Here is a 24,136-nt window from a genome sequence, read left to right as displayed (position 1 = left end):
TGGGACTCAAATCAATGACTTGGAACAAAAGGAAGAAATAAACATCTAACTGGAACAAAATGAGGAAATAAAAATTAAAAAAAACGAGGAGAGGCTGAGAGACAACTTTAAATGTTCCAACATCCAAATCATAGGGATGACAGAAGGAGAAGAGGAAGAGCAAGAAATAGAAAACTTATTTGGACAAATAATGAAGGAAAATTTCCCCAATCTGGCAAAGGAAATACACTCCCAGGAAAGCCAGGAAGCTCAGAGAGTCCCAAAGAAGTTGGACCCAAGGAAAAACACACCAAGGCACATCATAATTACCTATGATTAAAGATAAAGAGAGAATCTTAAAAGCAGCAAGAGGAAAGGAGAGAGTTACCTACAAAGGAGTTCCCACAGCTGATTTCTCAAAAGAGCCCTTACAGGAAAGAAGGGGCTGGAAAGATGTATTCTAAATCATGAAAGAATACTCTAAGAATACATCCAAGAATACTCTATCTAGCAAAGCTATCATTTAAAATAGAAGGGCAGATAAAGTGCTTTCCAAATAAGGTCAAGCTAAAGGAGTTTATCATCACCAAGACCTTATTATAAGAAATGTTAAAGGAACTTATCTAAGAAATAGACGATCAAAAACTATAAACAGTAAAATGACAACAAACTCACAACTATCAACAACCAAACCTAAAAACAGAAATAAAAACAAAAACAAACTAAGCAAACGACTAGAAAAGGAACAGAATCACAGAAATGGAGATCTCATGGAGAGTTATCACCAGGGAGGAATAAGGGGAAAATGGGTGGAAAAGGTACAGGGAATAAGAAGCTTAATTGGTAGGCATAAAATAGACAGGGAGAGATTAAGAATAGTATGAGAAATGGAGAAGCCAAAGCACTCACATGCATAACCCATGAACATGAACTAAGTGGCGGGGCGGGGGAATGCTAGAGGGTTGGGGGTGAACGGCAGAGCAGGGATAAAGGGAAGAAAAAAATGGGACAACTGTAATAGCATAATCATAAAAATATACTTAATTTCCAAATAAAATATTTAAAAATAAGAAAAATAAAGGATTAGTTTTGATATGAAGAAGAATTAAAAGAAAAACATATGTTTATCTGTAACACAAAAACTATGGGTAAGGGAAATATAAAGACAGATATTTTGTGGTAATAAATCAAAGTATTGTCTGTAAACCTGTATTCAACCAAAAGCCAGACAAATATAAAAAACGGCCAGCATATCAGTTCTCCTCTGGTCCCAGGGGAAAATCCTGGCTTGGAAGGCAGGACACCAGCTTGACTACCAACTAGTTACACAATCTTGGGAAATTCCTGTAACCATCAGGTTGCATCTGTGAAATAAAGAGAATGTGGAGCTTACAGAGATTCAGAATGTGGAGCATGATTTTCAGTTCTCATAACTGAGCTCCGTTTACCCAGTTTTATCCCTTTGTTTAAATCAGAACTGAGCCCACACATACTGAATGCTGGAGGCTAGAAGACAATTCTCTAGTACATCCCATGCACTTCTTCCAACTATTTAAAGAGTTGTGTTTGTTTCTAAACCTGTTAATGCCTGTTGGACTTGTTATTACAATTACATAATGTAATCACATATTATGTAAACTGATGAAATATGACAATGAAAGGCAAGAATTGTTTTCTATGCAAAGCACACAGAATAGTTTGAGAATGTCTGATAAAGGCAAATCTCAAAATAGAATTGTCTAATGAAAAAAAATTGTATAAAATCTAAGGGTTTCTTCTAAAGTCTTTTCTACCCCAACAAAACTGAAATGGGAAGCCACAGAAAATGTAATCATTAAGGTATAATTAATGCAAGAAAAACGTTAGGAAATTACGATCAGCAGACCTAGAATCAAAGGAAAGGCCTTGGCCCTACATCAAGGCTCCACTGTAATGGTAGAAGGAACGAGCGCCATGGTGAAATGTTACAGAAGCCCATGCTCTTATTTAAAACCATCTGACATAGGCAGCGATGGCACTGGAATGGTTTTCCAGGAAGTGGCTAGGGAGGGAGAGGAAACGTGGAGCATGAGTTTAGGGTTGTTACAGGAAAGGGCAGACAGATCCATAGATATACGGCATTCGACAGGGTGGCATGTCCTCGCTCGTCTGTCAGTTAACGAGCGAATGAATCCACTCTGCAGAGGATCCCAGGCTGGTCTTCGCTAAGTTCCCAAGACTTTTTTAACTACTATAGTTAGTAGTTAAACACTGCCCCTGTCTCCTCAGTTTTTAAAATATACATTTGATAAACTACTTAATGAGCAATAACATACTTTGAGTATACCTGGGCAACAGGCACTGAGAAGGAGAACGCAGGACACTTTGGTTTCGTGACAGTAAGACATGCAGAGTGTGAGTAGTCCCAGGTAGAAATAATAGTTTTCAATGGCAAGACCAGGCCTGTAATTTTCTGCAACACACCATGACATCATGGTTTATTTGAGGCCAACTCTATAAATCAAGCTTTACCTAATTAGAGATTCTTCTGCAGATTTACATTATTAGAGCAAATAATTAAAAGTGCTTAGGCAATAATACAAGCCAGATCTGTTTACAAAAATGTTCTTTTTTCCCCTCTGAACTCTTTTAGTCTCACTACCACTTACAGATCTTTCACATTTAGTAAATTATAGACTCAGAACATTTCTTTTAGTCTGACTTCACTTTCAAGGAATTCTTCAATTAACTTTACGTTGCTTTAAGCTGTTCGTCCAACGAGAAAACAATCTGGTTTCTGACTCCTTTGCTTGCCAATGGCTGCCATCCATGTTTGACTTTCAGACACACTGTCTCTTGAGAGCCAGGCTCTGTTTGTGTAAAACCAGCCAGTTGTCATAGCATTTTGACAAGCACTATAGAAAAACAAGGAACAATACTTCATGGTGGCTAAACTGGAAGAATTGCCACTGCAAGGGTGACTGCACAAGGGACACACATGACATCCACACCCAACCTCTTGGCCTGAGCCAGAAGGTAACACGTACTCCACTTTCATCCATGACCTTTCCATTTTTAGGTGCCATCTCCTTACCACCAATTCTTTTTCCTTCCCCTCCCCTCTTTTTCCAAAATGGTTAAAACACCTGAAACTCATGGAAAGGCGTGGTTAGCCTAGCAACAGGCAAAAATGCCAACAGAAATCTAGGAAGCAAGAGATTGCACTACCTTTGCAATGGTTACAGTGCATCTAGTGTCAAGATCTTCAGCTAAACACTGTAATAAAAAAGCGTGAGTTCAGAGGTGGGGACCTCAGTCTGAAACTTTGAATTTTCTTAGACTCGTGTAGCATCACAATTCTCTTTGCCTCTTAAGGCTCCTCACTGATGTTGGGAAACAAATGCAAATAACAACTGGGTGGGAAAAATAACTATGAGAACAAATGATGGAATGGAGATCACTGAAGAAAAATATCCTTAGGTTTTCTACCTAATACAGCTGAGGCATGCTGAATGGAATCTCACTTTCCTTTCCCCTGTGCTTGGCCAGTTTCTGGGTGCCCCTTACCTATATCAGTCCTATGGAAGCACCTGTGAAGGCAACAGAATAATAAACTGAGTGATGTTTTGAAGGCCTCTTAAACACTCAAGCTCAATATAAAATGCACGTGCAATGTTTTCCAAACTCATACCCAATGCTGTTCCTGAATGGGATGCACAATTGTTGAAAGTGCAGGCCTTTCCAAAGCAATATTGTGAACACTCTGGCACATCCAAGCCATAACAAGTGTGCAGGCAAAGCCAGAGGAGCTAGAATGGCCAGGTAAAACCCATGGGCTGGTAGTGGACTTGGCACTTGTTCAACGTAGGCTAGCACCATGGGAGGACCACTGGAAGGTCTGCTGTTTTCTTCAGAAGAGGACTGCACTTTGACTCCCCTCTTAATGCTACGGTTACTAACTGTATCTGAATCAAAAGACCTGTAGGATTCCTGAGAGACCCAAAGTTATTCTAATACCATTCTTTTCCCCTAGCATTCCCTCTCAATTCTTACTTAAAATTCCTATGCCAATTTTATTGTATGTTTTGTTTCCAAGTTACTGCAAATGCTTTGCGAAAAAAGGAGATGAGCGTAACTAGGTCTGTCTCTTGTCCCCTCTCTCACTAGCGCGCATGCATACACATGCACACCTGTGAGCTGAGAGCTAGAATCCAAGCTATTCTTTCTCCATTAAAAAGATCAGAGTTTCATAAAGTATTAGATATTCTTTCTTTAAACAGCAAGAATTACATATTCTTTCTTTAGAAAGAATGAAAAAGACTTCTATTGAATTCTCTTTCTGCATATTCTGAGATTTAAAAAATACAAGTGACTAAGACATCTGATATAAAATTCACTAATTTGTTAAAAGCATTGCTTTATGGAGAACCAGTACTTTTCTAAAATCGAGTTCTAAAATGTTCTCTACAATGAAGCATTTCTGAAATTCTGGGAAGGGTTCATTCTCTCCTGAAGCTTCTTGCCTAATCCTGTGCACCATTAGCTTATTTCTGGGAGTGATGGTGCTAAAGATGCACGATTTGGAAGGAAACAGTAAACCAAGAGGGATATATTTGAGAGCACAAAAACTTAGTGTCACTTTCTTAGCAATTTCAAAGAACAATGAACTTATTATATAGAAGGACAGTTCTAGAGTGTTACTAGAAACTCAAGTACTTTTAACAGTTTTGTTTAATGCCTACAAGAGCAGTGACATAGGGATGACTGTTCTCCAATTTTCTCCCGGTGAGGAGTAACCTGGGGAATTTTGCATGGGGCTATGAGGTCTAGGCAATCAATAGGCCTAAAAAAGTAGAACACCGTACTACAAAGAAAACTCAAAATTATTTGTTACCCTCTAATTTATTTCTTAGAAAATAGCAACACATATACTGACCTGGTAAATTTTAAAATAAATCATTAAAATAAACACTAAGCCCTGGCTGGTGTAGCTCAGTGGATTGAGTGCGGGCCTGCGAACCACACGATCCCGGTTCGATTCCCAGTCAGGGTACATGCCTGGGTTGCAGGCCAGTTCCCAGCAGGGGACTCACGAGGGGCAACTGTTCATTGATATTTCTCTCCTTCTCTGCCAATGATACCTCAGACAAAGGTTTAATCTCCAAAATATACAAAGAACTCACACTACTCTACTCAAAGAAGACGAGCAACCCAATTAAAAAATGGGCAAAGGACTTGAACAGACATTTCTCCAAGGAGGACATACAGAGGATCCAGAGACACATGAAAAGATGCTCGATATCGCTAGCTATCAGAGAGATGCAAATCAAAACCACAATGAGATACCACTTAACACCAGTCAGAATGGCTACCATGAACAAAGAAACAAACAACAAGTGTTGGAGAGGTTGTGGGGAAAAGGGGACTCTAGTTCACTGTTGGTGGGATTACAGACTGGTACAACCATTATGGAAAGCAGTATGGAATTTTCTAAGAAAACTAAAATTGGACATGCCTTTTGACCCAGCAATTCCACTGCTAGGAGTATATCCTAAGAAACCTGAAACACCAATCCAAAAGAACCTATGCACCCCGATGTTCATAGCAGCACAATTTATGATAGCCAAGAGTTGGAAGCAACCTAAATGCCCATTAGTCAATGACTGTATCAAAAAACTATGGTACATTTACACAATGGAATTCTATGCTGCAGAAAGGAAGAAGGAGCTCCTACCCTTTGCAACATCATGGATGGAACTGGAAAGCATTATGCTGAGCGAAATAAGCCAGGCAGTGAAAGACAAATACCATATGATATCACCTTTAACAGGAATCTAAACAACAAAATAAACAAGCAAGCAAAATGTAACCAAAGACACTGAAATACAGAACGTGCTGACAGGGTCCAGAGGGGAGAGGGGAGAGAATCACAGAGGAAAAGGGGAAGGACTCCCATGAACAAGTATAAAGGACACATGGACAATAACTAAGGTGGGGGGCAGAGATGGGAGGGAGGTGGGGAGCACTGGGGGGGGCAGGGCTTGGAATACAAGAAAGAAAACTACTTGAACAAGAGTTAAATAAAAAAAATAAATTTAAAAAATAAACACTAAAAAAACTTTTAAGACTATTTGAAAAAAATGTTATTCATTATTCATTTTTAACCTGCTTTTGGGGGGGGGATAAAACAGGGCGAAAGAGAGGCTACCTTCCTGCCAATTTATATTTTTATGTCTCTTAGATATTGGCAAAAGATACCCCATCTCGCAGCTCTCAAAAAAAAAAAAAAAAAAAAAGGAAAAGACCAAAACAATGCAGGGTCTCACATCCCCTATCTCAGGCCTTTAAAATACCCAGAAGCTTAAGGAATCAACTTGGTTTATGTGTAGATGGTATCTGCCTTCTTTTGGAAGTTTGGTGATTACAGAGGAAATATTTTGGCTTTCTAATGTAAACTCGTACAGATTTTGAACTTAAGAAACTTACAGCTTCCCGTTGTAAACTTGTCTTCTACTAAGAAACCACATGATCAGGCCATAGTGAGATAATCCAGCTTTCAGAAAATCTGCAAAAGGTTTATTTGCAAAATAGCTAAACGAATAACAAAAAAAAATAGATAAAACAGAAAAAGGGTGTGGGAGCAATAAATGAAGATACAAGGATTTTAAAAGGTTGAATGGAGAAATGAAGACATTAAGTGCCACATAATTTTAGAAAATAAAATTACATGGTACATGATAGGCTAGCAAACTTCTCAATTATAGTAAGACTTTCCAAGGAATAAAATTTGTATGGCTACTGCCCAGGGTGATTATTCAATCAGAGATACACTCAGAAATAAAATTGCAGTTAACATGTAGAGGTTTCAAGCCAGTTTCCTCGTGCCACACTCTCCCTGCCCTCAATCTCCCTCTAGCCACTTCCTCTAACTGAAGAAAAAAAGAAAAAAAAGAACAACTGTAGCTTTCTGGAATTCTCTCCCGTAAATCCCAAGTGAATTAAAAAAAATCAAATTAAAATAAGCCATAAAACCTGATAGAAATATGACGAAAATTCTCTCCTTAATGTTGTGATAATGGCTTGAAAGATTATAGTCCTATAGAATGAATCACACTTTCATACAAACACAAATCACACTCTAATACAAACAAGCATTGGCCTACATTCATATGGTTTAAAAAGGGAAGACTTTTAAGTAGAAAAGGAATGGAAAGATAATAGCTGTACTCAAGAAGTCTAGAAATAATTTTAGAGAAAAAGAAAAGGATCTGCTACACTCTTTAACTAGACCAAAATACCACAATTTAATTTTAAATGGCAAATAACCTAAGATTCTCACATTTCTTCTTTAACTGACTTAAAAAAAATCTCAGTATACATTGCTTATAACACAAAGCATACACATAGGAGTTTCATTCTTCTGTTATTATAGTGCCTTTTGCTTGTTCTCACACTCAGTAATATGGGTGCCAGGTTGATTTGGACATGTAAATACAGCAGAGGGTTAAGGAGGTAAAAAGATGCTGAAGGATGTGATGAGCTAGTTAACACTGGTGAATAAAGAGAGAGGTAACTGCAGAACAGGTATGATTAACATGGTCACTGGCAGGTGCTAAAATCCTCATCTAGCTTTACTGCTCCAATCTGTACCACAGCCTTGGAAATCTTTCCTGATCTAACATGTCAGTTCTTTCAGCTCTGTACCATATACACCTGAGGCTGGCCTTCACTCCAGCACTCAATTCACTTTTAGCTTAATGGGTTATCACATTCATATAAATTAACAAATATTTTGTAAATATTGATTTTTAGTGATAGTCTCAGGACATATCAACTTGACAAAGGAGAATATCAAAATAAGCGTGGTATATAAGCCTTTATGAAGAATTCTATGGCATATGTGTGTATATGTAATATGACAAAATGTAAACATACATATATATATATATATACATTCACAAACTATGAATTTGAAAAACTAATAAGAATGGTTTTAAAGGTCTCCATTATAGTTCGAAATTAAACCAAGTTTCAGGCAAATATGAAATGGTTCATAAGAAAGTTCTGAACTATAATTAGATGAAAATATGCTGATTGATATTTTATTTTATTTCTTATTATTTTTTAAAGATTTATTTATTTATCTTTAGAGGGGAAGGGAAGGAGAGAAGGAGAGAAATATCGATGTATGGTTGCCTCTCATGAGTCCCCTGCTGGGAACTGGCCTGCAACCCAGGCATGTGCCCTGACTGGGAATTGAACCGCGATGGTGTGGTTGGCAGGCCCGTGCTCAATCCACTGAGCTACACCAGCCAGGGCATGCTGATTGATATTTCAGACATAACCAAATCTCGCTAGGTCATAAGATAACACAGATAGGTGATATAAACTCTGAATCTATTCCTAGAAGCATTACTAAGGAAAGGGATCAAGGACGTGTCTGCTTCATAAATTTATAGCAACATTTCATGTATTTAAAATGTTTGGTTAACAATTTCAGAGTTTCAAAAATGAGGAAAAGAGGGACTCTCGAGCAGCCAAAATCTACAAATTTCATGGCCTTCACACATGAAAGAACTTCCTTGTGTGTTTTTGTTTTATATGCATGTTCATATGTTTGGTCGTTTCAGCTTCACACTCATAGAGGAACAGCAGCATCACATTAGAAGGTGAGCTTCAGCGGGGCACCGTCACAGGTGTCTGCCAGTCTTCACAGCAAGGGAATCAGAAATGCTATTATAAAAAGTTGACCTGACAGCCCCAAAGCACAGCACTCAGCAGCTAGTGGAGATGAACAGACTTAAGTAAACAAAAGGGCCTCACAGGATCATCACCCACGGGAGGTGCAGAATAAGCACTTGCTGAAATGCAAAGTGAACTAGACTGGGTCATCAAAAAAGTTTAAATTATGGTCAGCATATATGTTCTTTTAAGGCAACTTAATGGAAATGTTTTAGAAACATTTTCTTCTAAACCAGTTAAAATAATATATACTTTTGAAGTTTTGGAGTTTATGGTGGTGTTGGGGGAAGTTCCTTTAAGAATGAAGAAAATTTTACTATCTAAAATCACCATTCAAAGTTTCTAGAGAGTTGGGAGTTTTTCTATAGTGCAAATATCTTCATAACTTATTTTTTTTGAGTGCAGTAGTTAAACTTTTAAACTTAATAATCCATGGTAAAAACACGATAGAAACAATAGCAATTTGTGTATATAAAGTGAAAAAGAGAAGTTCTTCCAATACAGATTTTAACTCCATTTATTACATACGGAAAACACCTTCTCAGGTAATCATTTTTCATTGTTACAGAATCAAAATAAAAATAGAATGAGTGAATTATAAGCTTCTAAATGTATCATTACTATTCTTAGTTTTCTTCCAAGTATATCCCCAATCAAATTATTTCAACAAAGCTAAATCTGTCTCTTTGTATATAATATTTTAGAAAGTTATTTGTAAATATTTTACAAAATTTACCATATTTGCACCGTGGCTCTTCAAGAGTATTGATTGCTATTTTTCTTAAATTTATTTGGCTTTTGTTAGTACATGCCACAGGACTGGTGTTCCATAGAACACACTTTGGGAAACACTTCCAGATATCATGGCATCCTTCTTGTTCTAGGATTTGAGATCTAGAACACAGGGAAAATCTATGCTTTCAGTTTTACAACTCACAAATCGTCATGATTTATGTTACTTGTTGTTGAATCACATTCCAGGATGCCCATACAATAGACATTTAATATGTAGTTACTGAAACAAATAGTATTTGAAAAAGTATCAAATTAGCTCTCATATTGGTTTTTCCTGATCACTAATGCTACTGTTTTCCATAATACAAAACACAGGAATAGAAGGTGCAAAGTGGACTTCAAGATCAAAACAGGGAACAAGGTCAGAAAAAAGTTACCAGTCAAACCTAGAGTGGTTAGAAAGTGGTTGATGTATTAAAAATGACTACAGGTGGCACTTCTTCATCTAATGAAGGTGATCAGTGGGATATATTTGTAGGAAAAATCAGAGAATGTCTGGCCTGCAGTAATAGAACCCTCACAGATTAAAATATATATACAAACTGGGTTATAAAACCTTGTTAGTTTATCTAGCACTACTCAAAGGGAGGTATGGTCCGAATTTGGAATAGAAACTTTAGAATAAAAAGGGGAAATATCAGCCTGTTTTAATACATTCCCCTTATTCTCATGTCATATTCAAGCAATTTCTGAGTTGTAATTAATTCTCTTAAGTAGATATATTCACTATCAGGGAGAATACATAAATAACTACAATACAAGCAACCCTAGCTCTTCTATCAGGTACAAGGTGCCATCCGCCTCAAATTAACAGGGTTGCCCTGGTATGTGTGAATTAAATTAGCATGGATAATACATTTTTTAAAAATCTATTTTTGAGCACTCATTTTTGGATATACATATCTCCTCTCATTTCTCACAACTCTCATACGCGGTGGAAACTGACATTTGATATCTCTCCTCATTTATCAGATACTCAGTGAGTACCTACTGTGTACCTGGCAGTGTGGCAAGAGCTCTGAGTAAAAAAGTAAGCAAAAGCACACACAGTCCCTAACTGGGGCTTTCAGCCCAGTGAAGGAAAACTGATGAGGAAAACCGAGGCATACAGAATTTAAGAGCCAGTGTCTCTTCTGTAATGTCAGTCACAGCTGTAGCAACTTTACTTCAATAATCTCAGCACTCAGTTTCAAGAATCATCAGAATTCTAGAAGCAATGAACTTGAGATTGAGAATATTTGAAAATACTGTTCAATCGTTTAGAAGAACCTTATTTTAGAAAAGAAACTAAAAATTTGGTCATTCCATTTTCGATTAAATTTAATTTCGAGCAGTTTCTGCATATTTTATCTAATACAATGTATTGGCCTTGAAATGAGATGGTTCTCAGAATATGCTTAGGGATACAGAAATCAATCCATTACTGGTGACTTACTTTTGATATCAACTCATTTTATAACTGAGGAACCTGCATGTCCCTGCCTGTCCTGATTGGAGCTCAGCTGAATTGCATAAAATACTTAATTTGGCACAGGGTGGGTGCGGGGATCTGAATTCCTCCTTAACATCTCCCAGTCCTTACCCAGTCCCCACAGTATTAGGAATTCTTATTCCCAGCTGATCCTGCCTTTTACTAGATGGTATGTATTCTTCCAAAAGCTCCTCGTTTTCTCCAAAGTTCTAAAATACTATACTAGAAGGCTGGAGTGTCCTCTGGATAACAATTTCTCAGGAAATACAAAGAATACTCTGTTTGGCTTTGGGCTTTTAATGACATTAATAAGAAAATTAGATTTTCAAGAAAGAAAAAGGAATAACATCATTCAAATTAATTTATTTCTATACAACTCATAATTAGCAGACTTTACGAGTAGTTGACAAGATAGTCATTCTACCAATATCCTTTCTAGTGTAAAGATATAAAAGGACCAGAAAGAATTTTTAGGTATTTTATCCTTTTGGAACATAAAAGACAGAGGAAAGTGTTAAAAATACAATTGAAGTACAGAATCAACCAACACTTTTTTTTCTAAATTGTTTTTGAATACTTTGAGTTAAAGGATACCATTTAAGCGTTTCTTGCCACCTACTTTTCCCCTCACAAAGATATTTAAAAAAATCTAACATAGGTATATGACTGTTGATATGCAAATTATTAATATGAAAAATCATCCATACAATATCCTGTTGTCAAACACAAGGCAACTGTGACTAAAATGGGAAGTTATATTTTTAAAGTTTCTAATATTAAAATATTAAAACTCAAAAAAATTTCTAATATGAATGTATATGTATTTATCCATTTATTCACTCATCCATCTATTTATTCATTCAACCAAAAGCAGAGTAGAAATGGTCCCCAACCTATATGCTCTTGAAATTGCGGGAAGAGGCCTATATCCAAGTAAGGAAGGGGTAGCCTGCTGATCTAGTAAGAAGCTTGCTTCAACCACCACATTTTTAAAATCAAACGTTAATGTCGTCCCCTCACTGCTTCATCCAGTGTACAAGGACTGTGACTCTTCTCAGTCAGCAACAATAAACGCCAATGAATGTTTCATGGTCTCAATAGGATTTATAACTACTAATTACCAGGGCCACTAAATTACCAGGTATTTAGTTTGAAAAATTAAAACTGGTGAAAGGGAAGAGATAACAGAATAGTAGAATTGAAGGAATATGGCACCCCGCTGATTCTCTGGGTATTATATTTTTTTTATAAGGTTAATCTCTAAAATAAAACCTACAAAAGATTCCCAGTCAAAAACACTGGGAAAGGTGTGATGTTGGGAGTAGGATTTTTTAGATTCTGGTTGCTCATTGCTCAATAGATTATACATGCCTAGTTCTATAGAAAGAAACATTCTCCCAAGGGAAAAGAATTGTTAGGATTCACAACTAGCCCGCCTACCTTTGCAGAAAGTGGGTAAGTGTATACGGCAGGAAACCATATACACACATCCTTCCTCCTAGTGAAAAGCCCCAGAACACCAGGGAGAAGCCATCCGATGTTTCGATGTGTCCCCTTGTCCCTCTCATTCTGCTCACTCTTGGAGACTCTAATCTTCTGTTATTATGGACCATAGCACTGGTACCATCTGTGTGCCACAGAATCCTGGTTTTATACTTTTAAACTATGTATTTTGTTTCTTCTATTCAACAACTGTGTGTAAAATAAACAAATATCTGAAGACTCAAAGCTATGATTCAAAAGAAAAGCTCTTTGATGATATAAATGTTTTCCCAAGACGAAGAGCACCATTTGGAGGAACACCACGTTTCCACCGAGAACAAATGGAGAGACATTGTTCAAAACTTGGTGCGGGGTCTGCAGTAAGCCCACTTTTCTAAATATTTTTAAATATAATAACTTGCATTTCCATTTTCTAAAAGCCCAATTTGATGGCGATAGCTATAAAGGGGTAGGTTTCTTTCCCCAGTGTTTGTTTGACTTATAAATATATTTAGTTCTATGCCTTTTTGCTTGTTTCCCAGCCACCCCCATGCCCTTTGCCTCCCATACAGAGTGTACTACAGAGGTCAAATGTGTGGGAAAACACAGACTGAGAAATCACAAAAATGAAAGATTACATCATTTGACAAAAATAGTAATACATTACCAAATGGAAAATTCCGTTAAATGTTATTCTGATCCGATGACTTACCTGAAAACAAGAGAGAATAAAGTGAAAACTTGGTATCACAATCAAACCCTAGGTATACTAGATTCCATAAGCTATGGAAGGTGTACTGACTATCCAAAACAAACAGAAACTATACCAGGCTAGGAAACACCAATTCCTTTAGAAAAGGTAATTAACCTTAGAAAGGAAATGGCAAACAGGGAGCAAAAGCAAAGGGGAAAGGAAGTGGTATTTGCTTTCAAATCACTTGACTCCCACATACATTTTAAGAGGCCAATTTTCAAAATGTGGGCACATATGCATTAAAAGCCATAGCTAAACTGTGGCAGTATACATATGCCACATTCCCTCCCAAGACCTTTGGTTACTGTCTTAAAGAGAGACTGTTAACGCTGCAAACTTTCAAATCTCTTCACCTCATATGACTCAAGAAAAAGGTGCCACTGTATCAAGTGCTACTGCAATTTCCTCTGTTGATTTTCTTTCCACCTTAACACTTAGATGTTTTGGCTGTTTCCTTTTTTTATTTTCCAAAGTGAACACTGATGTTCATGAAAGGTGCCAGATTAACAACCTGAGGAAATTAAGAGCTTGCTCTATCAAGAGAAAAGGCTCAGTGTAGTGAAGGTGATGAAAGTTTCTCCTATACTGTGCTTGCCTATGTATCTTAGCTCTGACCCACGGTCACCCCAACTCTCCAGTTTTCATGGACCATTAATACCTTTAACTGCTTAGGTTGCTAACAGGGGCAGGCAATCTTGTTCTTGCTTTTAATGCTACTATTATTATTACCATCACTGTGAGCTCTAACTTGCTCAGAGAAATTACGTGGAAATTTACATTAGCTATCATTTTTGTTTCAGTAAAATACAATAGGAAAATAAGCAGAACTGAAGATGAATGTTATGTTGTTAAGTAATATTGCAGGTTTGGTTAACATCCATTAATTTCTTTTTTTTTTCCTGGTTTCTACATTTTCTTTTTTAAAAAATTTTTTTTTTATTTAATTATTTTTCAACTACAGTTTTCAGTCTATTACTCCCATCCCATCCCACCCCCCATCCTCCCCCCTCCCTCCCATTTCCACCCTTCTCACTTGTTGTCCATGTATCCTTTATATAGGTTCCTCTAAATCCCTCCCCTATTTCCCCTGAAATTCCCTCCCCTCTCCCCTCTGGTCACTGTCAGCCTGTTCTCTATTTCAGTGTCTTTGGTTATATTTTGCTTGCTTGTTTGTTTTGCTGTTTAGCTTCCTGTTAGAGGTGAGATCATATGGTATTTGTCCTTCAACACCTGGCTTATTTCACTCAGCATAATGCTTTCCAGTTCCATCCATGTTGTTGCAAAAGGTAGGAGCTCCTTCTTTCTTTCTGCAGCATAAAATTCCATTGTGTATATGTACCATAGTTTTTTGATCCATTCATTTACTGACGGGCACCTAGGTTGCTTCCAACTCTTGGCTATTGTAAATTGTGCTGCTATGAACATTGGGGTGCATAGAGGTTCTTTGGGATTGGTGTTTTAGGGTTCTTAGGATACAATCCCAGCAGTGGAATTGCTGGGTCAAAAGGCAAGTCCAATTTTAGTTTTCTGAGAAAAAAAAATCCATTAATTTCTTAAAACAGGAGGCAAAGACTTGAGTGGGCAAATTGAATTCTCATTCAGGAACATTCTAGTATTTAATGGTCATAAATCTTTTATATTTCCTTTTGAGCCTACCATAAACCAGTCAATTTTATTATTCATTAGCAAGTATGACAAAGTTTGGTGGATATTGAGGCTAAAATTATCATTATATGAGATCTGAAAATATCAGCCACATTGAGAAAAATAACTTTCTTTTTTTTAAAAAAATATTTTATTTATTTATCTTTAGAGGGGAAAGAAAGGAGAGAGGGAGAGAAATATCAATGTATGGTTGCCTCTCATGAGTCCCCTGCTGGGAACTGGCCTGCAACCCAGGCATGTGCCCTGACTGGGAATCGAACTGCGATGGTGTGGTTCGCAGGCCCACGCTCAATCCACTGAGCTACACCAGCCAGGGCGAAAAATAACTTTCTTATATTTGTAGGTATACAGGCTTCCAAATCATCTGAGTATTTTGCAATTATTATTCATTAATTAATCTCTCCTAGGCCCAGGAATCTATGAAATAATTTTGCTCCAACTAGTCAGATACTAACAGCTACCTAGTGTTGGCATCCCTGTGCTGTGTAGTTCTCCATGCAAAATACAAGGACTGAAGCAAGACAATAATCCTTTTCCTATTTAGAGCACATAACAAAAAGGAAAGCAAAGCTAGCAAACACATGCCAAATATTAATAGAACAATGAAACATAATACTGAATGCTCCTGACTAACAGACCAATAATTACTTAGTAATTATTTGGAAAGATCACAGAATTAAACCCAGTTGTTCCCTGTCTTTGCATTGTACTTCATTTTGTCAAAGACCAAATTCTCTGTAGCTACAGTAGATTTCCATTGTGACATGGCTTGTACTTCCCGTAATGTCTAATCTCTAGAAGTGCTGGAGAATGAGAATTGCAAGGTACCAATGACTACAGCAAACACATGGTAACAATTAGATGAAGGGTGCCCTGGCTGCATCTCATATGGAAATCTTGGAAAATTTTAGCTTAGAAACTTTGGCTGCTTTTTCCCTTTGCCATGCACAGCCTTTATCAAGTGAGTCCTTATGGTATTAAAACATATGGCACTGGCTCAAGTCTATGCTATTGCTGGCAGGGAACTAATTGGGAAGGAGGGGTGGAGTTACCTTTATCAGGAAGAACTTTAACTTTGTGGAAAGACTCCTTCCTCCCCACTACTTTAAGCAGCTTTACTGAAAGACTAAAACCCAGATGCGAGAAAACAGATTATCTCCAAGGGCACAGGCGGTTTATTGTAATTATGATAGTATAAAGCTCAGGAGGGTGGAAAATAGTTTGACAACTTGGTAGAGGATCTTATGGGAAGGTGGTGCTGGGGAAACCAACTCTGATCCTAACCCCAAGGCAGGCCTCAGTTTCCCAAACTGCAAGAAAATTAGCATGTACCTACTGAGAAAACTAATAACCCCACGTTCTGTAATAATGAGTGAGTGGGAGGCCATGATAATCTGCTCACCAACAGATACCAACAGACATCTGTCCCTACTCCCTCTGTGGCCAGCTCTTGCCAACTCCCTGTTGCCACCAGATTACTAACGTATCTTTCCCAATGATTCCCATCAGTCCCATATTACAATTAATTACAATGGTACTGAAAGCAACAAGGCCTATTTTGCTTATACAACACTCTAACTTCCACTAGTGAAGCACTTGCCTACTTAAAGCACTTTGGAGGTCGGCCTTAATTGCAACCAGAGCAAAGTCACTTTCCCGGGCCAGTTCTAGGCCTCCCTCTGCCTCTGTTCTTCACTGTGTAATGTGTCGCTTATGGTTTCCCCGACTGGATTTCTGCATCCTTCATGATTTGGTTTCTCTTACTGCATCATCTTTTCGTGGTGGGAAGTGTACAAGCACAGATTTTTAGAATTTGATATTTCATACAAAAATGGATGAGTGAACATGAAGACATCAGTTTTACAAAAATGTCACTAAGGCTCTAATACACGTGGTTTTTCTAGTCACAAAAATTTTAGTCAAGAAGATATGTTAATTTCAATAAATAATAGATAAAAACACTGACTCTGAGAGACTAAAATCCTTGACTCTCATGCTCACAAAGAGAAAATAGGAAAATGGGATAAGGCTTGTAGACAGGTGATTTCTGCTTTTCTTCCCATTTCAAACACCCATCAATAGGCTAGTGAATGCCAAGGACATAATAAACAGCAAGTCAGGAAAAATCAGAGGCCAGGAGATGGGGTAAACCTCATACAAAACAAATACCAGCTAAATAAAACACTAAGAAAGCCAGTAATACTGAAAGTTATGAAGATGAATATGGTCAGATTTTGGACAAAGAGTACATAAAATGAGACCATTCAAAAACACTTTAAAAGCAAAAAAAAAAATTAAATCCCTGACAATGCATATTAATAATAGGTCACTTTTAGGAGCTTCCAGTGGTTTAGTGATCAAACCGCTCAAGACAATGCATCATGGTTCTGCCTATCAAGAGTGCTTGCTTTGGCTGACATACCGCATTAATTTGGTTATCTGATTTAAAACAGTGCCAGAAACATTTGCTCTTAGCATGAATTTCTTAACCTAAGTAGCAAATTGTAGAAGTCACTACGCTTAGGGCTGAGTACATCCCAAATTGGGATTTTCTTACGGGAAGAGAAGATGTAAGATAAACAAGCTGGATTCTTATCATTCCAAAGCTGAGTTTTAAATATAAAATAAAGAGAGGAAATCTAAAACTTCTGGGATTTAAATGATGGCTTCAGTGACTATATAGAAGAATTTTTTTAAAGAAGCAATTACAGATGAAAAATACAGATGATAATTTGATGAAAAGAGGTGAAAGGGGAAACTCCAATTTATCCAGCTGTGGGTAGTGGTGATGATGATTATGGGAAAGGAAGAAAGAAGTGTGTTGTGAATGTACTTAAAAGAAGTACATAACAGTTTCCACCATAAAGAAATTTAGAGATTACTTGGGGAAATGACTTATACAAAGTTAACAATTTAAACACAACAAAAACAAAATTTAAGTAAGAGCCAAAGATCAGATGAGGGGTGGGGAGAGATTAGTTTGAGTTACTTTCTGAGGGGATCTCAGTTGGGACAGTGGAACTGGACCAGTCTCTCTTACTGCCCCTCTCCCCATAGTTTAATGACAGCAAACGGTTTTACCCAGAGGTCTATGGCTAAGGGCTTTCTGGTCTAAGGCGTTAGGTCTTTTCGGAACTCAGAATCATTGCCTCCCTCTTTTCTACAAAGCTGCAGTTCTATTTTCTATCAACTTGCTCCTCTTTTCTGCTAATCTCCACTCTAGTTGGGGTGTATAAGGGCTGAGTAATGGTAGTGGATACGGGAATAAAGGAGACGCAGCTGGCCTGTGAGAGGACTGTGAGTAGGAAGCAGCTGCATTTTGGAAGCAAGCACAAGGAAGGATCTGGATCCTCAAAGCCGAGGAAAGCTTTCCCCTGTGTTCTCCCCTCCTTCACCCCTTCATGGGAAATGACAGAAATTTCACAAAACACACAGCCTTTCAGCATCCATAAAAGTTGCCTTTCCTCATCCCCGAGTGTTTGTTTTATTTACTACTAACTGCTAACATTTTGCATGTAGCTTGCACTTAAACTTTTCTCCTAAGAGTTTCAAACAGATTTATAAATTTTCATTAAAGAAAATCAGCCTGGTCATATTATATATTGATAAAGGTTAACTTCAGAATAAGAATTCGGTTTGTAAAAGAGGTTACTTTTCTAGAATTTGGCTTATTACAGCCCAAACACATTTCCTAGACCAGCAGTGCTTAAATTACAGGCTCCATAAGGCTTCTCGGGGTGCTTACTAATATACGTGTTCTTGAGCCACATCTGATCGTGGATTTATATTTAGTTGGCCTAGAGAGGGGCTCAAGAATCTACATTTCAGAAAATATATTTATCTATTTATTTAGAGAGGTGGGAAGGAAGGGATAAAGAAAGGGAAAGAAACATCAGTGCAAGAGAGGAAGATCGATTGGTTGCCCCTTGCATGCTCCCCAATCAGGGACTGAGCCCACAACTCAGGCATGTGCTCTGACTGGGAATCCAACTGGCAACCCTTTGCTTCGAGGGTCAATGCCCAACTGAGCCACACTGGTCAGGGCATGGAATCTACATTTTTAATAAGCAACCAAAGGGATTCTCATACACATACGTCAGGGATACAGGAGCCCCACTGCAAGACCCTGTCTTAAACGCAGTGCCCTAGACTCCAAGCTTCAACTTCTCCAAGGCAGCCTGCTTCTCGGTGACAGGAGTCGAGAAGCCTTGTACAGTTCACACTGCACAGTGAGTGAAAAGTATGAAGTGAGCAATCTGAGAGAAAGAAAATGATCACTAACAGGATTTGACTTTTAAGAATGCAAAGTGCTATTTAGCTACACAAATACAGGAAAGGGAGGTGCCCTTTAACTCTGCTTCCTTGAATATGATGAGGTTTGGTATTATGAATGAGTTGGTTTTTCTATTTATGAGAGTTGAACTTTCACTGGCCTTCCACTTATACTAACTTCTGGCACTCTCTTCTCCAACCCAATGACATCCTTGGAGAGCCAGCCTTGATTTCCTAAACAGCAAGCAAATTACCTAACTATTTAGAAAAGTAATAACTGCATGAAATCCACTATGCAATGGGTACAAGGCTGCAAGGAGCTGCTTGCCAATAGGCACCAACGATTCTCCTGCCTCTACCCCCTCAGAGGCTGGACCATCCCCCGAGAACCATAGCAGGAATCTCAGAAGCCGGAATTCTTCTTGAAGACATCATTTGCTTCTGCTTTTAACCTCCAAATTCTAACATTTATAGGTACTACCATCACCCAGCTCTGGTTTCCAGACCTCAACTCCCAGCCCTGTGCCCTCTCTTTCTTGGACTCACAATATCCTCCTGACTACTTCAATCTGATATTAGATGATGCTCAATATCTTGTATTTTGCTTCTGATCTTATGATGGATCACAACTATTCTCTGAAAGGTCGACGGTGGCTAAATTCAATGGGCTTTTCTTATTTCACCCTCCTCCACTACACTGTGGGTGACTGCACTATTCTTCTGTTGGTTCTCCTCCCCTGGGCTCAATGATAACACAATTCTCTTATGAATACAGTACACTCATCTCCTTGGTATTAATCCTTCCAAGTTGGCACAACAAACAAAAAAATGGAAGATATACTTAGCCACCAATATATACAATGAATTTAGTGTTCACATAATACAAACCCACCATAGAACATATAACATATATGTATATGTGTGTACATACATATACACAAAGATAGATGAGGTCAGCCTAGAAAACGTTGTTAATTTAATGAGAAAGGTTTGTGTGACATTGATGTAACCTGGCAGCCAAGGAGAGTGAACTGGAATACACATGTGTGAACAATAATGACTTCGCTATGGGTGTGGTAGATGCCACTCAGTGATCATGGGTACTGTGTGGTCATTGCATTTATAATGACTGAGTGAGTAGAGCAATGAATCTGAATCAAATTTTGCATTAAGTTTGAATATTCCTCTGTGGAAACCATTCAGATGATTCAGAAGGCCACAGCTATGGGCAACTGGTGATTGGCAACTTCACTAGACAACATGCCCACTCATGCATCACATCTCATGCAGAGGTTTTGGGCAAAACATATAATCACCCAGGTGACTCGGTCCCCTCTCTACAGTCCAGACTTGCCACCCTGCGACTTCTGGCTTTTCCTAAAACTAAAATCACCTTTGAAAGGGAAGAGATTTCAGACCATCAATGAGATTCAGGAAAATACTATAGGACAGCTGATGGAGACTAGGAGAACTGTGTGAGGTCCCAAGGTGCCTCTTTTGAAGGGGACTGAGGCATCATTGTCCTATGTACAGTGTTTCTTGTATCTTGTATCTTCTTCAGTAAATGTCTCTGTTTTTCCTATTACATGGAGGACTACTTTCTGGAGAGACCATGTGTGTGTGTACGTCCACTCTCTTCACTCGTTCTGTCCCAAGCTTAAACAAAGAACGGAGGCAGAGACTATTTCAAGTATGAAGACCAACTTGAGAGAACTGAGCATTTTTCTCGAAAAAATTCCTTGAGTATCTAAATCAAAGACACTTGTAACATAGTGAAAAAAATACTGTACATGGTGTCAAGAGACTAGGGTTCCAATTCAAATTCTGACATATTTGCTAATAAACTGAGCCAGTGTCTTTACCTCTATAATGAGTACAAATTGAACTGCTTTGCTTTGAGGTTTACAAGAAATATATGTGAAAACATGTACCTAGTAACTGGCATGGTATAGATTTGTTTGCTGTCAATCTGTGAAACTGAAGCTGACAGACAAAACAGCCTTGTGAGTAAAAAAACTATCAGAATCAATACTACAAGGCACATAGTAGGTGCTATGTAAGCATTTACTGAACTAAACTGAGAGAGGCATCAAGCAGATTTGACCAAGTCAGTATGTAATTTGCTTGTTCTAACAGTCTTTTATTTTCTCCACATGGTCATTGGTACAAAGTCCTCTTATGGCTTCATAAACACGGCTTAAAACAAAAGTGCTTCTAATCAGATTTGGCAAGAAAGGAGAGAAACATAGGGTGAGGTAAGTGTGAGACTACAGTGCTGAATAACAGGGATGGCAGTGCCTCAGTGCATGAGTCACACAGACACCAAGCCGTACACAGCTAGAGATAATTCGCAGGTAAACGTTGCACGAGCCATTACGTCATCCCTCCTCTGCCCTTTCTTCATCAATCATGTCGCCTGGACTCTGATGCAATCCAGCAAGAATGTCTGATTTGCAGACAGCAGAGAGAGTCTCAGATCACACACATACTCATCAGAGAAAGCAATATAAACCCAAAGTGAAGTTTCTGGTATTTGCTTTGTTTAAATCATGCTTTAGAGGGGAAGTTTTATGGATAGAATGTGTAACTATAGATTAAGCCTTCTGGTCTAAAGGCCTACGGCGCAAGGATTCATCATTTGGACCAGTCACTCCAGGTCCATAGGGCCTTTCCACATCTGTACAATTTACTTCGTCTTCAAGGTGCCTTTCAGTTCTGCAATTTCACCATTAAAGATTCAGGCCAATCACACCTATGCAATGGATATAAATGTTTGGTTATACAAGCCAAACATATAATCAGCTTTATTTATTTCCAGCTATATAGATCATTCAAATTTTTGGCTATTTTCATCCTTTTTTTGAATTATTAGTAGTGTGTAGCTGTGTATGAAGCTTGTGAAAGCAAGGCAAAAAATGGAAGAATTGATAGTTCCAGAAAATGTGAATGTTCACACAAAAAATTATAGGGATACTCTAAACCATAGAAGCTTAAAAGCAAATACTTTTAAGGGGCTATAAAGTATTAACACCTATTTTCTGTAGGGGCAATATTTGAACAAGGAGTCGCAAGGGATGCAAAAAAAAAAAAAAGGAGGGGGTAAAGGGAGAAGAGAGAGGCTAGTCCAACCTCCAAATATTTCATACCTTAAGATGGATGTTGGCACCCTAAATCAAATTCAGGGCCAGTCTGTATAGGATTTACCCAAAAGATAGCAGCTTGTGAGCTCACAAACCACAAGCTCCACAAGAAGGAAACACTTATTAGGGACCAACACAGAGCTAAGAGGAAGTGGTCAGCCTCGCAAGCCTGTCCTGCTATAATGCCTCCCCACCATCATGGCACTACACCTTTCCAGTGCTGGTCAGTGCAAACACTTAGACACCTGCCGCTGGAAGATTTGCAGTGGAATCTCTGGAGGGGCATTCCCAGCATATTTTGGATTGGAGGGAAAAAGATGAACCCAGTGGAGACGAAAACCAAATGTCTTGTAGTGTCTCCCTCACAGCTGCCACTGTGCGGGGTCTCCTACCTTGCATGCTGAGCAGCTGTGGAGGGGACAGGGTGATCGCACTGCACCTGGAGCAGGTTCAAAAAGTTGCCCAACTTTTTAATTGTTCAACCAAATGCTTTATGAAGCTGGGCAGCAGAGACAGGGCAGACCGGTCTGTATTCAAAGGATCCAACCTACAAGTGTTCTGAAAACTGTGGCCACATCAGCAATGAGCACTGCTCCCCTTGCGAGGGAAGAGAATAGAAAGGGAGAAGATGTGACCTGCCTAACAAGATAGGACCCAGCTAGACAGAACATGTCTTTTTGCTCCTTCTCCACCCATCACCCACCAATGCTTTGGCAGACTTCCTTCCTATGAGAAGCAATCAGATGTGTACAGTCCACTTTAGAATATAAAACCTCAGAACCACTAACACATGCTCATATGCTTATATACTAGGCTTGGTTGGTTTGTTCTGATTGTTTATTGATGGTATAATTTAAAATAAAAGATTTTTTTGTTTAGTTTTAGACATAGGGGATGGGAGGGAGAAAGAGAGAGAGGGAGAAAAACATCAATATGTGGTTGCCTCTCGTGTGCCAGCCCCACTGGGGACCTGGCCCACAACCCAGGCATGTGCCCTGACTGGGAATTGAACTGGTGATTCTTTGGTTCGCAGGCCAGTGCTTAGTCCACTGAGCCACACCAGCCACTGCTGATGGTATAATCTTTTTGATTAATTAGGGCAGGATTCAGCCAACTTTTTCCCTAAATAACCAGACAGTAAATATTTCAGATTTTACGGGCTATATGTTCTCTATCACAACTCTTCATCTCCACCACTACATTACAGAAGAAGCTATATACAATATGTAAATAGATGAGCATAGCTATTTTGCAATAAACCTTTATTTACAAAAACGGGGAAGGGTTGGATTTGACAGGCACATACATGGCTTGCTCTGTGTTTCCAAATAGCTGATCTGTGATAAAGTGAGAAGGTACTACCAAAATTTTCACTGCTTAAACCAATTTAAATCTAATCTTCAGTTTTGGGAGTACAACTAACTTCTAAAATAACTAACCTTCATTAATAATGGGTGTGTTAAGAACCTATTTTTTGGGGGGTGTGTGTATAAAATACAGGGTAATTCAAAAGAAATCGAAGACTTTTGAGAATCTATCACTCAGTAACTAGGTTATCTTATAAAAATGTACTTTGTACTAAATCATAAACTTACCCTTATAGGTGTCTTACCATAGGACAACTCCAGGCTTTAATTACATGTTTATATAAAACACAGTTACTGAGTAACACATTTTGAAAGTGTTCAATTCTATTTTAATCAACCTGTATATTACTTGTGTACACATTGTAAAATACTTTAAATGATAAACATGTAAGTATAAACAATGGTTACTTCTGGAAAATGGGGGTTAGAAATTTCACTTTTAGCAGTGCTGCTTGAATTTTTTACAAACATATTACTTTGTGAATAGAAA

At 38.2% G+C, this 24,136-nt stretch overlaps 2 protein-coding genes across 2 annotated transcripts in view; one reads left to right on the top strand and one right to left on the bottom strand.

Annotated features, from left to right (window-relative positions):
• Positions 1–24,136, bottom strand: part of CMSS1 (cms1 ribosomal small subunit homolog) — a 395,148-nt gene that overhangs the window by 170,465 nt on the left and 200,547 nt on the right. The window lies entirely within an intron of this gene.
• The window catches only part of FILIP1L (filamin A interacting protein 1 like), a 312,935-nt gene that overhangs the window by 96,490 nt on the left and 192,309 nt on the right, over positions 1–24,136 (top strand). The gene's annotated exons all lie outside the window — the stretch shown is intronic.

The sequence above is a fragment of the Sturnira hondurensis genome, unplaced genomic scaffold (assembly GCF_014824575.4).
Source record: "Sturnira hondurensis isolate 20B ecotype Veracruz unplaced genomic scaffold, ASM1482457v3 Scaffold0010428, whole genome shotgun sequence".
Taxonomy (NCBI): domain Eukaryota; kingdom Metazoa; phylum Chordata; class Mammalia; order Chiroptera; family Phyllostomidae; genus Sturnira; species Sturnira hondurensis.
Note: the sequence above shows the minus strand (reverse complement) of the source record. Positions and strands in the feature narration are given on the sequence as shown.